The sequence below is a fragment of the Carlito syrichta genome, unplaced genomic scaffold (assembly GCF_000164805.1).
Source record: "Carlito syrichta isolate Samal-C Ts95f unplaced genomic scaffold, Tarsius_syrichta-2.0.1 Scaffold314029, whole genome shotgun sequence".
NCBI classification, from domain to species: domain Eukaryota; kingdom Metazoa; phylum Chordata; class Mammalia; order Primates; family Tarsiidae; genus Carlito; species Carlito syrichta.
Genome location: NW_007258125.1, coordinates 447,203 through 465,768, shown reverse-complemented (window position 1 = coordinate 465,768; position 18,566 = coordinate 447,203). Strand labels below are relative to the sequence as shown.

Sequence of the window (18,566 nt, the reverse complement as noted above, 5' to 3'; positions counted from 1 at the left end):
CTAGCTTACTTATCATAGCTAATATAATGTAAATGCTATGTAATTGCTGTACTGTGTTTTTCATTTGTATTATTTTTTATTGTTGTACTGTTATTTTTTATGTGAGTATTTCTACCTGTGGCTAGTTGAATCTATGCATGTAGATTGAATATGGGACGTACGGATATGAAAAGCACATTGTATTTTTATTCCAAAAAAGATAGAACCTCTACTGAGAATAACTAGTTAGATTTGCCTGGCAATGGAATTCACAATTTTGTATAAAAGTCAAAGAAATTATTTTAATCTTCATTGTGGGGGAAATATGATGGTATCTAACAACCTCTGACCTAGAGAATTATATCATAAAATTGGTATTATCATCTTGTGATAAAATCCATATTCAGAAATACTTGACTTGGAACTTAATAATCAAAGCCCAGGTCACCTCAGATTTTCAAGTGTGCATTTTTCATAAACAAAGTTCAGTTTGATATATTTTTTCTGCAACTTTTAAAATATTTCATTCAATTTTTTTGTTATTGTTATTGGTTTCTGGTTTCATTTTAAGTACAAGCAAAGCATTACAATCAGGTCTGTTTTAAATATCTGTGGAACTGGCCTGCAATGTATGTGTCTTTGTTTTACAGGATGCTCTGTGATCTGTGATCAGAATTTGTTATTCTGGAATGCACCCGCTCACTGGGTATAATCATAGACATATTATCACCTTCTGTACATGCTGAGAAAAATTGGCTGTATATACTTAACAAATTTTTATGATAACTCAATTTATTTTAATGAAAAAAGTTATATTTTTTTAAAAAGCATTCTGTCATTTATTGCTACTGCAGGTGCAGGGTTTCACCATATAGTTATTTTCCTATAGAAAGTTATTTTGCCTTCCTAATAGTAGGTTGTTCAAAAGACATTTTATATTTTTTTGTTATTTCTTTCATGTGAGCAGTTTTTAATGGAAGTTGTATATAAGATTACTTTATTCCTGCATCTTCTCAATGGTTTCTTCCTGTATTTTCCCTTTTCCTTTCCTCCTTGGAGAGATTTGGCTTTCCATTCAAGGATCTTTTCGTGGTTTTTGTGCAGTTTTAGCCTAGCGATAACCAGCTTGCTGAGGTGAATGCCCACACGGACAGTTGTGCCATTAGCCTTTTCCTGCTGCACCTGTTCAATGTAGATGGCATATTTCTTGTAAACCTGGACAACTTTGCCAATTTGCTGACCTTTATAGTGTCCTCGCACAACCTGACGTTCATCATCCTATTGGACGGGCATGGATCGAACATTGTACTTCTTTCTCAGCTCTTTGAAAGAGAGGAAGGCATAATCTTCCTGAGAATGTGGGAAGGCACAATGAAATGTCTTTTGCGGCTCTTGCTTGGGTCTGAAGTCACAAAGGGTTTGAACTTCATTTTGGACTAACTTGCCAGGTGAATCTGCACCCGCTACCACTTCTGTGATGGACTCAAAAGGAGAAAGATAGTTTTTACTTAGCTAATTTACTTATGGAATAAAGAGGCTGGATGTTACTTATTTTTTATGATATACATATTGACTCTAACCAGAACCACAGATCACATGGGAACTCAAGAAAATAGTATGAATAGGAAGTTCAATAGTATTCATTTTGCTCAATAGTCCTCTATGGACATAGTGTGCTTATTGACACTTTGTAACATAGTGTCCACCTTAAGGAAATACATTTTATATACATGTACCCGAGGGACCCTAAGTAAATTATCATAAGCATATTATTCACAGCTATTATACTATTTAATATATTGTATTAGTTTATTAGAATACACTCATGATTTAAGTTAGCCTGGTATCATTATTTCTACATTACAGGTAATAGGACTAATGCACAAATTAAATTATTAGGCAAGCTTGTCTATCTAGTCACTGTCAGAGACAATATTAGAATTTAATGATGTTCAGGTGAGAGGTCAAATATAAAAGCACATAGAAGACAGTCATTCATATTCAAGCAATCAATTAAATACAAGAATAGAACATTTTCCAGATGAAGAGGAATAAAAGAAGAACAAAGGTTATAGAACTGAACATTTCAAATTTGAGCCAAAAGAAGTAAACAATCTGTTTTCAAAGACAAAAAGGTTATTACCACTACTAAGATTCTGCCCAATCGTTTTGTATGCACTGTCTTCAAACATCATTGCCTCACCTATTGGCCTTGCCTGATATGTATCAGGAAAGAATCAACAAAATGATAGAATGTTGTTTTCTCTTTAGTGTCTTTTGTTCTAAAGCAATCTATTCACTATATTTTTCCCTGATATTTTCGGAAGACAGTCAGGTAATATTTCTCACAGGATTTTTTTGATTTCTCTGATTATTTCCTGTAGGCGTTTTTGTCCTATATCTTTATTCTATATTTTTTCTATAATTTGACAGATAGTTCTAAGATTAGATTACATTCAGATTAAGCCTTTTTTGTAAGATTATTTTATAGATTATATTATGCACTTCACAATTCATCTCATTAGTGAGTTAGTAAAATATATCATATTGTCTCATTATTCGTGATGCTAACTTTTATTACTTTCTTAGGATAGTTACTTTGAAATGGGTTCATCTCAAAGGTAGTTTTCCCAGATGTGAGTAAGCAGCATTTGTTGCTTTATTTTGTCACCTTAGAATTGTCTGGTTCCAAAAATTTAATAGATGTAACATTCATTTGTGGTTGATACTTGAATCAATTAATTGATTCAGTTTGCAAAATGGTGTTTTTTTCTAATTTGATCATTCTTTCTGATATGTGAGTTGACATTCTTTGAATAATGTCCTCTCTTATTAGCTAAGAAAATAATACAGTTCTTTATAAAAAGGAATAGTAAATGCATATTTCTTTTTGTAATTACTCATTTTTTAATTTTAAAAATGTGGGGTACAATTCAATGTTGGGTGTACAGATATTCATCATGCAGGTGCCCTTGTTGATGTGGTGTGTCCCTCTCTCTACTGGCAGTTTCCCTCAACTGCCAATCCCATACACTCTCCCCTGGCAGTTTCCCACTACTGCCATTCCCTTATAGTATTATGATAATTGTTTAAGGTCAGTTTATGAGTGAGAACATATGGTACTCTCTTCTTTGTTTCTGTGATAGATCACTGAGTATGATAGAATCTAAATCCATCTAAGTTGCTGCGAAGTCCATATATTTGTCCTTCCTTATGGCTGCATGATATGCCATTGTGTATATGTAACAGATTCTTTTATATCTTGTCCAGCATGGTTGGTTCCGTGTTTTTGCTATTGTGAATAGAGCTGCAACAAACATGTGCTTGCAGGTATATTTTTGTAGAATGATTTGAGTTCCTCTGGGTATATTTCCAATAGGGGGATTTGCAGGGTCATATGGAAGGTCAATTTCTAGTTCTTTCAGAAATCGCCACACTGTCTTCCAAAGAGGCTGCACTAGTTTGCATTCCCATCAGCAGTGTAGAAGCATTTCTTTTTCTCTGCATCCTCACCAGCATCTATTGTTGTTTGTTTTATTAACAACAGTTATTATTAATGGGGTTATGAGGTATGTCAATGTGGTTTCAATTTGCATTTCCCTGATGATTAGTGAAGCTGAACACTTTCATGTGTCTGTTGGCTGTCCATATATCTTCTTTTGAGGAGTGTCTACTCATGTCTTTTGCTCACTTTTTAATGGGACTCTTTGCTTTTTCACTTTCGGCGCATTTGAGTTCCTTGTAGATCCCAGATGTTAGGCCTTTGTCAGATATTCAGTTGGCAAATATTTTTCCCCCCATTCTTTGGGCAGTCTTCCTGCTCTCTTGATGGTTTATTTTGCTTTACAGAAGTCTGTTAGCTTGATGAGGTCCAATTTGTCTATCTTATTTCATATTTTATGGGCACTTGGGGTTTTGATCAGGAATTGGTTGCCAGTTCCAATTTCCATAAGGGTGTCTCCTGGATTTTCTAAGATCCTTTTTTTTTATTTTTTGGAAAGCGTTGATACTCTGTTTTTAATATATGGCAGACATTTTGCTTTTTATGACACAGTACTCGAGACACACTTTATAGATGAGGAAACTGAAGTTCTGAAAGATTCAGTAATTTTATTATAGTAACATATATAGTCCTTGTTTCATAAACAGGATCAGAAATGACCATCAAACTTCAAAGTGCACTTTCTTTATGATCTTGTTAACAAACAGACAAAAACTTTTGTGTCTATGATAATAATATTTTTTTTTTTTTTTTTGAGTTGGAGTCTCACTTGGTTGCCCAGACTGGAGTGTAGTGACCGCTCCCAGCCACCACAGCCTCATCTGCTAGACTCTGGCGATCCTTCCACCTCAGCCTTCCGAGTAGCCGGAATTACAGGCATGTGTTACCATGCCCGGCTGATTTTTTGATTTATTGTAGAGATATATTGTGGGGTACAATTCAGGGTTAGGTACACAAATATTCATTATGTAGGTACCCTTGTTGATGAGGTGTGCCCCCCCCTTCCCCAGCAGATTCCTACTACTGCCAACCCCACCTCCCCACCCCCCCACCTCCTGCAGCTTCCTGTAACTGTAAATCCTTTTCTTATAGTATTATGATAGTAGTTCAAGGTCCACTTATGAGTGAGTACATGTGATACTCAGATCTTTGTTTCTGTGAGAGATCACTCGGTATTATAAACTCTAATTCCATCCAGGTTGCTGCAAAATACATGATTTTGTTCCTTTTTATGGTTGTGTAATATTCCAATGTGTATATGTACCACATTTTTTTAATCCAGTCTTCTTTTGATGAACACTATGGTTGGTTCCATGATATTGCTATTGAGAACAATGCTACGATAAACATACATATGCAGGTATCTTTTTTATAGAGTGATTTGAGTTCTTCTGGATGTATTCCAATAAGGGGGATTGCCGGGTCATATGGAAAGTTGATTTTTAGTACTTTTAGGAATTGCCACACTATTTTCCAGAGGTTGTACTAGTTTACACTCTTACCAACAGTGTAGAAGTGTCCCCTTTTTGCCACATCCTCTACAGCATCTGTTATTTTTTGTTATTGATGATGGCCATTCTGACTAGAGTTAGGTGGTATCTCAATGTAGCTTTAATTTGCATTACTTTGATGACTAGTGAGGTTGAACATTTTTTCATGTATCTGTTGGCTGCTCATATGTCTTCTTTTGAGAAGTGTCTATTCATATCTTTTGCCCACTTTGTAATGGGGCTGTTTTTGTTTTTTGTTTTTTTCCTTTTCAGCACATTTAAGTTCCTTGTAGATCCTAGATGTTAGTCCTTCGTCAGACATACTGCTGACAAATATTTTTTTCCCATTCTTTGAGCTGTCTCCCTGCTCTCTTGATGGCTTCTTTGGCTTTGCAGAAGCTTGACAGTTTAATGAGGTCCCACTTGTCTACCTTATCTCTTATGGCATGGGCACTCAGGGTTTTGATCAGGAATTGGTTGCCAGTTCCAATTTCCATAAGGGTGTCTCTTGCATTTTCTAAGATTTTTATAGTTTGAGGTTTTATGTTTAAGTCTCTGATCCATTTAGAGTTGATTTTTATGTATGGGAATAGGTAGGGATCCTGTTTCAACTTTCTGCATGTGGTCAGCTAGTTTTCCCAGCACCATGTACTGAATAGATTCTCCTCTCCCCAATTGTTGGTGGTAGAGACTTTGTCAAAAATAAGTTGGCTGAGAAGTTGAGATTTTGCTTCTAGAATCTCAATCCTATTCCATTGGTCTATATGCCTGTTCTTGTACCAATACCAGGCTGTTTTGATTATTGTAGCTTTATAATAAAGTTTAAAGATTGAGAGTGTGATACCTCCTGTTTTGTTTTGTTTTTTGTTTGTTTGTTTGTTTGTTTGTTTGTTTTGCTGGGGATTGTTTGGGTTATTCATGAATTCCTGTATTGTGTCTAGGTCTGAGAAGAATGTTGCTGGTAATTTGATGGATATTGCATTAAATATGTAGGTTGCCTTAGGTAGAATGGATACCTTAACAGTGTTGATTCTTTCAATCCATGGGCATAGATTCTTATGGTTTGAGGTTTTATGTTTAGATCTTTGATTCGTTTAGAGTCACTTTTTGTGTATGATGATAGGTAGGTGTCCCGTTTCAATCTTCTGCATGTGATCAGTCAATTTTCCCAGCACCATTTACTGAATAGGTTCTCCTCTCTCCAGTGGTTATTGTTGGAGGTTTTGTCAAAGATGAGTTGGTTGAGAAATTGAGGCTTTGCTACCAGAATCTCTATCCTGTTTCATTGGTCTATATGCCTGTTCTTGTACCAGTACCAGGTTGTTTTGATTATTGTGGCCTTATAGTAAAGTTTGAAGCAGAAGTGTGATATATTCTGTTTTGTTTTGGTTTGGTTTTGCTGTGGATTGTTTTGGCTATTTGTAATCATTTATGTTTCCATGTGAATTTCTGTATTGTCATTTCCAGGTCTGAGAATAATGATGTTCATAATTTAATGGATATTGCATTGAGTCTGTAGCTTACCTTTGGTAGATAGACATCTTAACAATGTTGATTCTTCCTATCCATGAGCATGGAATATTTTTCCTTTTGTTTATGTCTTCTTGGATTTCTTTGAGCAGTGTTTGGTAATTCTCACTGTAGATTTCTTTCACTTCTCTGGTTAGGAATATGATGAGGTATTTCTTTTGTGTGTGTGTGACTATTGTGAATGGAATTGTGCTTTCTATTTGGATCTCTGCCTGTTTGTTGTTGGTGTGTAGGAATGCAACTGTCTTGCATGTTTATTTTGTACCCTGAAACTTTACCAAAGTCCCTTATCAGTGCAAGAAGGTTTTTGACAGATTTTCTTGAATTTTAGAAATAGAGAATCATATCGTCAGCAAAGAGGGATAACTTGACTTTTTCTTTTCCTATTTGGATACCTCTGATTTCCTTCTCTTGTCTGATTGTCATAGCTAGGACGTACAACACAATGTTGAACAAGAGGGGTGACAGTGGGCAGCCTTGTCTTGCTCCAGGTTTCAGGGGAAATGTTTCCAGTTGTAATTACTCATTTTTATGCTAAATGGTTAGAATAATAATCTACATATCAGAAAATCTATTTTTTGTTTTTCTCTTCTTAATTTTCTCCTCTCTTTCTCCTTGTCCTCTTCTTCTTTTTTCATGTTTTTATAGTATTACTATTTACTCAAGGATTTTTTATTTACTCAATGCTTTGCAGTCACTTACAATTGTTATTTTAAGTTTTTTTCAATCAACTCTATATTGAATAAGGTGTGTCCTTTAGTTGACACCTGAATAGGGCTTATTTGTACAGTATTTCTTCATGTTACTGCTCACTTTTAACTATTTCCTAAAGCTCAGCACTATATTTAAAGTATGAACTGTTCTGCATAATTTTTATCAAGATTATATTCAAAACATTTTTTATTTTATAAAAATTATCTGGAAAGTAAGCATCCTGATGTTTTGGGGAAAAAAGGATTTTCTTTAATTGTCTTTTTCTTTGATTATTTTTTATCTCTCATTAGCTTCATGTTCACAGTCTTAGCTATATTCATTCCTATTTTATATCACCTTATTTTTGTATAGCTTGTTGTATTATTCCTGGCAACTTTGTTGTTTAGTCATGAATTTTGAGTTTATTTAATCATTTTTTTCATCTTCCTCAGTTTGTGTAGCTCCCACTTCTAATTCTCCTAAGGTTTACTTCTATCTTTAATATTTAAATGTTTTCTTCATAATTGCAAATGCCTTTTAATTATACTAATTTATGTAGACGAGGCATGTAACCGTTTTAATTTATTACTTTTGGATGATTTTTGTTGATTAAAAAAACTTAATTTTTTTCTTCTTAAAGTGACCTTGAATGCGTTTGTTTTACCAAGTTATGCTTGATTTTTTCTTAAATTTTATGGAACTCCATGGCATTTTAAGAGAGGAAAAACTACCCTTCACACATCTTGGTTGTTTTTTTTGTGTGTGTGTCTTTTTTTTTGAGTTGGAGTCTTGGAATCTCACTCTTGTCACCCAGGATGGAGTGCAGTGGCACACCCACAGTCACCGCAGCCTTGACCTGCTGAGCTTAGGTAATGCTTCCACCTCAGCCTTCCAAGTAGCTGGAAGCTACAGATGCAAGCCACCATACTCCTCTGGTTTCTGTGATTTTTATTGTAGAGACGTGGCCTCGCCAAGTTGTCCCAGCTGGCCTCGAACCCCCAGGCTCAGGCAATCTTCTTGTTTCAGCCTCCCAAAATGCTGGGATTACAGGATGAGCCACCAAGCCCAGCCTACCCTTCATACATTTTAACTGGGATTAACCTTTGTAACAAAAGACAAACTAAAAGGGAAAAAACTTCATAAGTGTATTAATGTATATATTTCATGCATACATGGAACACACCCAGGGAATGAATAATTATCAAATAGGTTACTGTGAATTTCAGTTATCTAACATCTTCAACAAAGAATAGTACATTTTTAAAGAGGTGACAATACAGAAAAATGACTGTGAGTCTCTAGGTTTAGCAAATTGTTTGAAAGCAAATAAATGGAAATTAGTAAAGTTCATTACATAGACTTCTTTGATATCTAGCTGATAAAAGTATAAAATTGTCTTCAGTTTTCAACCTTTATTCTTCTTGATAGAGGAGAGAGAAGGGACACTTTTGCCTTTGTGAATTCATGCCCTGCTTTTAGGCAAATAAGAGGAAGGCAGAGATATTTTTTTTTTATGTCTGCTTCCTAATAACCTCTAGCTCAAAATAATCCTTATGCTAAACTAGCATATTGTGGGGTGGCATATTCTGATCTTCTATAACATATTAGTTATAAATTTCTCCTTTTAATTATGCAATATTAAAGTGGCTGTTGATAGTTGTATATATTGAAGATATAACTAATTCAAATATACTTTTTTCACTTTGATTTTTGTATTTTCTTATCTTTCCCACCTGCTTTGAAGAGACCCCCTACCTCACCATCATTTCACTTGATCTCTGTATGTCAGCTGCAGTATTTCTTTTCTGCTTCTTGAGACATCAGTATTGCAACTACTGAAGGTACATTTAGGGGTTTTCCTATTTATTTATCCCTAAAATTCTACTTCAGTCATATCTTCATCTTCACTGCTCTAAAACAGTTCTGTTGAAGTTGAAGGAAAAAGCCTTTTATCCTACCAAACACAGTTCTTTGAAATACTGTCTTTAATATTGAACTCAAGAAAGAGTTTAAGCCTTATGCTTTTTCAAATCTTATATAAACGAGTTGTTATATGAATAGCACTCTTTCAATTTCTGCTTGCATTTCCCTCAGAGGGATTCTCCTAACCTCCAAATGCCATCCTACTCCCTTTAGTACCAAGTCTCTTCTAAAATCTCACTCTACCCTTTTAGTTCATATACTCTGTCTACACAAGATATATACTTTACCTCGGAATTGTCACTGCATTTTCATGTCTGTGAATTAGAGAAGGCAGCTATAATGATCCCCTCACATGATAGTTGAGATAACTGAAATTTACAAAGATTAAATATTTTGTTAATGATATCTTGGTCAGGGATAGAACTCTCAGTATGAGTATTTTTCTACCATTATCAAACTGCTTCATCTAAATGGTGACAGAACAATGCAGTGATAAAGCTTTGGAAAGACATAAGTTCTTTCTGTCTTTACCATTCTCTCTTTGTTGTTTACCATATTACACATTTAATGATATCTCTGTTTCTTCATCTATATCATTGTTATAATAATTTTAAATTTTAGTTGAAATAATTATTAGCTTGAACCACAGAAAATGTCTGAAAATCAATTGTGTTTTCTTTTTTTGAGTTGGAGTCTCTGTCACCCAGGCTGGAGTACAGTGACACATTCAAAACCACTGCAGCCTCCATCTGCTGGTTTCAGGCAATCCTTCTGCCTCAGCCTTCCAAGTAGCTGGAACTACAGGCATGCACCACCATGCCTGCTATTTTTTAAATTTATTGTATAGATGAAGTCTCACCAAGTTGTCCAGGCTGGTATCAAACCCGTGGGCTCAGGCAATCCTCTCACCTCAGCCTCCCAAAGTGCTGGGATTATAGACATGAGCCATGGCACTGGGCCCCAACTGTGTTTTCTTACCAAGCAGTATGTGACATATGATGCATACTCAATATTTAGTATCTCTAAATAAAGGTATGCTAATGCTAACAACTTGTAAGTACAGTTCTATCTCTTGGATAAAGAAATAGGACAAATTGTAATGAAATAGAATTAATTTTTACATACCACGATTAAATATACCTCTTTCTTGACAGTCTATATCTAAGTCACTGTCTTCTTTGGCAAAATATAATTCCTTTTTGCTTTTTAGAATGGAAAATGACGCTGTGATAATAATGAACATTCTCAGTTCTTTTACTATCATTTTATTTTAAATGTATTGAAATGTATTTTGCATCATATTTGAATTTTCAAATGTAAAGGCCAATGCTATTTCTTGGATAATTTATTAATGTAAATGACTTTCACTCATGGAGAAAAATCATTAGTTTATATAACCCGTTGCTTAGCATGTAGTTTCTCCTCATGATGTGTGCTCTGATTTCACCAAATTTGAAATAGACAAACTCTAATCTGAGAAACAATTTTTAATGGGTTAGACAATTTTAAATGTAATTTATACCAAATACTGCATTAGAAAATAGGATGAGCCAGGCTCGGTGGCTCAGCCTGTAATCCCGTGCTTTTGAGAGGCTGAGGTGAGTGGATTGCCTGAGCCTGCAGGTTCGAGACCCGCCTGGGCAGCGAGACCTCATCTCTACAATAAAATCAAAAAATCAGCCGGGTATGGTAGTGCATACCTGTAATTCCGGCTACTTGGAAGTCTGAGGCGGAAGGATCGCAGTAGCCCAGCAGGTTGAGGCTGCGGTGGCCGGGAGCGGCCACTGCACTCCAGTCTGGGTGACAGAGTGAGACTCCAACTCAAAAAAAAAAAAAGAAAATAAGATGATACTTGAAAAGGCATGGCGTGTAAATTAGTGCTGGCACTGAGTTCACAATCAGGCTTGAAAAGAGCAGGTCCCAGCTCTCTAATTAGAAAAAAAGAAAGTAGCATAGTATGGGCACATTTAGAAATTTATTCAATATATGCTTTTCAATGAAACAATTCTAGATCCAGAAGAATGAGAATAATGGTTACATCTCGTAGGATAAGAGCTAATAAACATGTCAGCAATAGACGTGTGTGGACTAAGGCTAAGGAGAGGTAAAGGTATTGGAGTAGATAGAGATGCATTAGGCAGACAGCACACTAGTTAACAGGTATTTGAGAGCTGACTCTAGTCTCAGTGAAAACATATATAGTTTTGGTGATGTGATTGAGTAGAGATAAAAGTGCATATGAATGGTTAGAGGTTTTCAGAAATCAGAGTAAATTTGTCCATTTAAGAAATTTGCCTGAGTTTTCACTCAGAGCATGTTGCTAATGCACTCAAAGTCAAAAATTTCTTGGGCAGCTTGAGTGGAAAATGTACCAAACTCTGGCAAAATTACAGGTTTAATTTCAAGAGTTTGTCTACTCTTGAATGATAAAATTATTTCATTTTTAACTGACATATGAAATTATATTTTTGAATACTTATTTACAAAATTACATGCCACATAAAAAGTAACAAACTAAATTGATTTTATACATTCATGTACCTATTGTACAAATGATTTGAGGTTTTTTTTCCATTTAACATAGCTATGTTTAGAAAAGAAAATTTTGTAAGTGAATACGTGACCAACAGACTTTGTTGGTATATATATATATATATTTTTTTTTTTTTTTGGTTTGACTAACAACAATTATTATTTCTAAATTTTTTTATTTTAAAGATGTGTGTGCATAATTCAGAATTAGGAACAAATGTTCATTAGGCAAGTACCCTGGTATAATTTTATATTTTTTCCTATAACAATGTAAACATCAATTTAAAAATTTTGAGAGACAATGTCAAGAAAATAAACACTCTTGGAGAAATGATTATAAAAAACAAAAGCTTTTAAAGTCAGAGGAAATAATTCGTTTAAATGGTACAATTTTGAGAAAAGGGAAAAGAAAAGCACAAGAGAAAATAAAAGCTCTTTTCTTTTTATTTCTATACATTGTGGAGGGGAGAAATAATTAATATATCAATTACACCTCTATGTTTCAGCAAACTTCTTAATAATTTGTTAAGGGTTATTTTAATCGAGTAAAACAGCTGGAATGCCAGAGTTATTTTCGGTTTTTGTTGCCAAAGCTGGAATGCCAGAGTTATTTTCGGTTTTTGTTGCCAAGAAAGCTTCTGAAACTAATTGATGCTGAAAATTTATGATCTAATAATAACAAAACTAATGAATGATAATCACTTATCAAAATTAAAAATGATTTGAAACAAAAATTCACACAGATTGTATGGCATATCTTTCATCCATTTCATTAAAATAATAAGAGCCATGCATTTATGAAACTTCACAAGGAGCATATGTTACTTGTTTAAGTGTGTTATCCTTTAAACTAGTGATAATCTATTTTGTTCTAAAGATTTTGTCAGAAAACAAAATCATTTTAGAGCTCATCTACACTAACTTTCCTCTTTATAGTCCAAAAATGTCAGAATACCTTTGAAGCAAGTAAAGAAAGAAAGAAATCCTACTAGGACTAAAAAATGGTGTACATATTTTTGTGTTTGAAAATGCAGTGTACAATGGGAGAACTATTTGGAAATTACAGGAAGATTTCAGGAAACAACACTGACTTGTACACCATACTTTAAGAAACAGTTTTACTGAGTAACTCCAGAGGGCTGGGCATAATGGTTGATTTTGAGAAAAAAGAGAGAAAGACAAGTTTCTGACACAGAAAAGTTAGTAGGATAGCTAACTTTAGTCGGACTATCAGGAAAAGAAAATATTTCAAGAACAATGTAGCAAGATAATATGAAAAACTGCATGTGAAATAATGCTGAGAGGAATTGCGTAGAGTTAAGAAGGTAGGATGTGATTACTTGTAGGAAGATATATAGGATCTTTTTTTCTTTTCATTAGAATTGGGATACTCTGGTTACAAAGAACCAAGAAAGAAATGATGTGATTTCCTGATAGATGAGACTTTATATACAATTTAGTACAGGCCTGAGTGAAGCTGATCACGTAAGCTAAAATATTGAGGGGGCAAGTGATTAAGTTGCAGAGTTAAGAAAACACCTAGCCAGGTTTGGTGGTTCAGCCTGTGATCCCGCACTTTGAGAGACTGAGGTGAGGGGATTGCCTGAGTCCGCGGGTTCGAGACCCACCTGGGCAACTTGGCGAGACTTCATCTCTACAATAAATCAAAAAATTAGCCTGGCGTGGTCGCGCGCGCCTGTAGTTCCAGTTACTTGGAAGGCTGAAGCAGAAGAATCGCCGGAGCCCAGCAGATTGAGGCTGCAGTGGCCAGGAGTGTGCCACTGCACTCCAGTCTGGGTGACAGAGTGAGACTCCAACTCAAAAAAAAAAAAAAGGAAGAAAGAAAGAAAGAAAGAAAGAAAGGAAGGAAGGAAGGAAGGAAGGAAGGAAGAAAGAAAGAAAGAAAGAAAGAAAGAAAGAAAGAAAGAAAGAAAGAAAGAAAGAAAGGAAAAGAAAAAGAAAACACCTGACAATGTGATACTTCAATGACATTCTATTATTCTACCACTGAGATTATGGGGCATAATTGATAGATTTTAAACTGAAAATTAACAAATAATGTTAGTATATTTAGAAGGTAACTTTAAAAAAGATTTCTATATGTTGGTTTGTCTGGCTAAAAATCTGTGATGATGATTTAATACTTGGAAAATGTACAAGAAAAAATCATCAAGTACTACAAACTTGAAAATACTAAAAATTCTAGAAACAAACTTAGGTAATATAAAAAGACCTCTAGCCGGACTCGGTGGCTCAGCCTGTAATCCTGCGCCTTTGGGAGGCTGAGGTGAGTGGATTGCCTGCGCCCGCGGGTTCAGACCCGCCTGGGCAACTTGGCGAGACCTCATTTCTACCTAAATCAAAATTAGCCGGGCGTGGTAGTGCGCGCCTGTAGTTCTAGCTACTTGGAAGGCTGAGGCGGAAGAATCGCCGGAGCCCAGCAGGTCGACGCTGGGGTGGCCGTAAGCGGCCTCTGCCCTCCAGTCTGGGTGACAGTGAGACTCCAACTCAAAAAACTAAAAACTAAAATAAAATAAATAAAAAGACCTCTTTAAAAACAAAACAAAGCCCGGCGCAGTGGCTTACATCTGTAATCCCAGCCCTTGCGGGGAGGGGGGTAGAAGGATTGCCAGAACTCAGGGGTTGTAGAACAGCATCGCTACAATACATCAAAAAATTAGCCGGGTGTGGTAGTGTGCACCTGTAATTCCAGCTACTTGGAAGGCTGAGGTGGAAGGTTAACCTGGGCCCAGCAGGATGAAGCTGTAGTGGCTGTGAGCATGCCGCTGCTCTCCTGCCTGTGCAACAGTAAGACTCTGACTCAAACAAACAAACAAAATTCTGAACATATATTAGGGATGATGAAAAGATGGCAAATATTACATTGTCTAAAGTATAAAAATAGAATATCTTATAGGCATTAGTTTATCAGAATTAATTTATAAATTCCATGACATACCAATTAATATTCAAGTAGAATCTTCATGGAATATCATGATCAGACACTAAATTTATTTTGTAAGAGTATGTACAAGTGCTACTAGGATAATTTTAGACTATAAGAAGTGGCTTAATATGCATCAAAACATATTATGAAGATACAGCAATAGAACATAAATAAAAAAGACAAACATTTACATTTAAAGTATTATAATGATATCATATTGAGTTAAGAAAGATTGTCAGAAATTTGAAAATTAGGGGAAAAAAACCTCTTACTTAAAAACTTGTGCCCTCAAAAAAATTAGCAAATTGAATCCAGCTATATATTGGAAAAAGTATATACCACAGCAAATAAAAATGTGTTCCAGATTATTAATGCTGCATCAATTTTTTAAAAAATAAAACAGTGTGTATTCCATCACCTCAACAAGTTAAAGAGGAAACTATATGATCATAATCAGTAAATGAAGGAAAAGCATTTGACAAAATCTAACAGCAGTTTACCAAAAAATGCTTAGCAAATTAAGAATAGAGAATAATATGTCCTACTTGATAAAGACATACACAAAATAAGCAAAAAATACAAAAACAAAAATGATCAAGTCTAGCATTATACTTCATGTACTTAATGGTGAGGAACTAGATGCTTTCACATAGAAATGGGAACAAGGATAGGGAATTCCCTCTCAAAACTTCTATTTAACATTCTACTTGAATTATTAGCTAATGCAATTAGAAAATTAAATTTAAAAGAACACATTGGGAAGAAAAAAATAAACCTGTTTTTGTTCACAGATTACATAATAATCTATTTGTAAGATATTAATCAACAAAAAGACTCCTGGAATTAATAAGTAAATATAGTAAGGTTACAAAATAATATTAAAAAGTTAATATAAAAAAGTTGATGACATCCTTGTATGCAACAATGTATAACTGAAATTTAAGAATAAAAGTGCAATGTCATTTACATTAACTCCAAATAAAATGAAATATTTGGGTATAATTCTAAAAAAATAAGTACATTTTCTAAATGAGAAATAATACAAAACTGTGCTAAAATATGCCAGAAAATATAAAAATAAATGGAGAGATAATCCAGGTATATTGATGAAAGACACAATATTATCAAGGTATCAGTTCTTCCTAAACTTATCTAAAGATTCATTGCAATCCCAATCAAAACTCCATAAAGTTATTTTGTTAGTATTGGCAAGCAGATACTAAAATTTGAACGAGAGGCTAATAATCAAGAAAAAGCAAACATCAAATTGAAAAGTAAAAACATAGTTGGAAAAATGACACTGCATGACTTCAAAATGTATTGTAAAGCTATAATAATCAAGACAGTGTGGTATTGGAGAAATAACAGATAAATAAATCAGCAAGACAGAACAGAGATCCTAGAAATAGACCCACATAAATAGAGTCATCTAATAGCAGACAGAAGAACAAAAGACAATTTAATGAAGAATGAAAGTCTTTTGAACAAATAGTGCCAGAACAAATGGACATTTAAATGCAAAAAATTACACAAAATTCTAAAATTCCTGGATGATAACTGATAAAACTTAAATGACAATGGTTTTGTCAATGAATTTTTAGACACAACTCCAAATTTGTGATTCATAAAAGACAAATAAAACAGTTGGGCTTCATTAAATTAAACATTTCTAGGCCAAGTACCATGGTTCATGCCTGTAATTACAGCACTTTGGGAAGCGGATGCAAGAGGATTGCTTGAGTCCAGGGGTTCCAGACCAGCCTGGATAACATACGGAGACCATGTTTCAACAAGTAAAAACAAAAGTTAGCCAGACATAGTGGCTAGTGTCTGTAGTTCCAGATACTTGGAAGACTGAGGCAAAAAGGATCTCCTGAATTTGGTGGTTGCTGTGGGGGCCACGAGCATGCCACTGCACTCCAACCTTGGTGATAGAGTGAGACTATTAAAAAAAAAAAAAAAAGGAAAGAAAAAGAAAAACGGAAAAAAATTCTACATGTGAAAAATGTTGTTAAAAGAATGAAAACATAAGTTGCAACACTCTGGGGTGAGGCTATTTTCAACACAGTTATAAAGGTCTTATAGTCAAACCATATAAAGAATTTCTAAAACCCAACAACAAGAATACAAACAACCCAATTCATAATGGGCAAATGATCTTACAAGACATTTTACCACAGAAAAAATGCAGACAGCAATCAAGCAAATAGCTCAACATCTTTATGCCATCAGGGAACAATATGAGATATCCCATGTGAAGGTGGATACATATCATACATTTGTCAAAGCCCATACACCATCCAACACAAAATGTGAACCCTAAGGTAAAGTATGAACTTTGGTAGCAATAATGAATCAATAAGGCTCACCAATTGTAACAAATCTACAACATGAATGCAAGATACTAATAATAAGGGAAATTTTGTGGTAGAGGTGAGGGTGAGAGTATATATGGGAACTATATATTTTCTACTCAATTTTTCTCTATACCCAAAGTTGCTCAAAATATAAAGTACATTGATCAATTAAAAAAAACACTAATACCAAAATAATTTCCAAACTGAATAACGATATGAATTTTGGAGAAAGACACTTTAATCATTTGGATTATATGAAAACGCCCTTATATATATCTAGAAAAGACTTTGTTATGAATGCTGTCTTCCATATCTCATAAAATCTTCACTAAATTTTCTGTTGTTCACTAATGCCCATGTATGCATTTTATATACATGGTAAATGTATGTGGGAAATATTAAAGAAGAGATCAAGACTGACAGATGCTGTGATTATTATGTGGCATCTTGATTAGCCACGGGATACCAAGATATTTAGTCAAAAATTATTCCTGATGTGTCTGTGAGGGTGTTTTGAATGAGACTGACATTTTAATCAGTAAACTAAATGTATTAGTTAAGGGTCTCCAGAGAAACATAACCAGTAAGATAAATAAAGATATATTTTTAAAAAATATTATGAGGAATTGGCTTAGGTGATTATGGATACTGGGAAAGGGAAGTTGAATGTCTCAGATAAAGCAAAGCAAACACATTATCCCTTTTTCTGCTTTTTTATTTTTTATTTATTTGTATTTAGATCCTCATCAGATTCAATGATGTCCACCTGTATCGTTTACTCAGTGTGTTGATATAAATGCTTATCTCTTCCAGAAACACCCTCCCAGACACCCAGAAATAATGTTTTATATAGCTGTTGTGGGCATTCTTTAGACCTGTCAAGTTACATATAAAATTAACCATAACACTGAGTAAAGTAGATTGCCCTCCCTAATGTGGGTAGGCCAAATCCAATTAATTAAGAACCTCAACAGAACAAAAAATCTGAGTAAGAGTAATTCTCCTGTCTGACTGCCATGAACTGGGGTATCAGTCTTTTCCAGCCTTTGCACTCAAAGTGAAATTTCATTTATTTTTGAGTCCCACACCTGTTGGTTTTCAGACTGGAGCTTACATCATTGGACTTCTTGGTTCTCAAGTCAAGACTCGAGTTAAAGTACACATAAAGCTCTCCTAGGTTTTCAACTTACTGACTACAGATTTGGGACTTCTCAGCCTCCATAATTTGTGAGCCAATTTCTTATACTAAACTTCGTGTGTATAATGCACCTGGGATGTATACATTTCAATGCATACAAGTAGTCTAAAAAACATACATACCAGTTAATGAGCTCCCGAGTAGAAAGATAGAATTAAAGATACCAAACGAAGGAGAAATGCTCATGCTCACTCTTTCAAAGGAGAAGATTTTGAGCTACCGAATAAAAGTGGTATAAGAGAATATAAGGGATTGTTCTCTAGGTTGACTCATGTTCCCAATGTAAGTCATTCTTGCCATTCTAAAAGGGTGACTACAGGGAGAAACAAGTTTAGGAAGAAAGTTGATAAATTTCATCTGAATATCTTTCGTTTGAAAGATGTTCCATTAAGATACACACATGAAAACATATAAG

General features: G+C 34.6%; 1 pseudogene; it reads right to left on the bottom strand.

Annotated features, from left to right (window-relative positions):
* Positions 1–976: 976 nt before the first annotated feature.
* Positions 977–1,409, bottom strand: LOC103273426 (annotated as a pseudogene).
* Between the last annotated feature and the right edge of the window lie 17,157 nt (positions 1,410–18,566).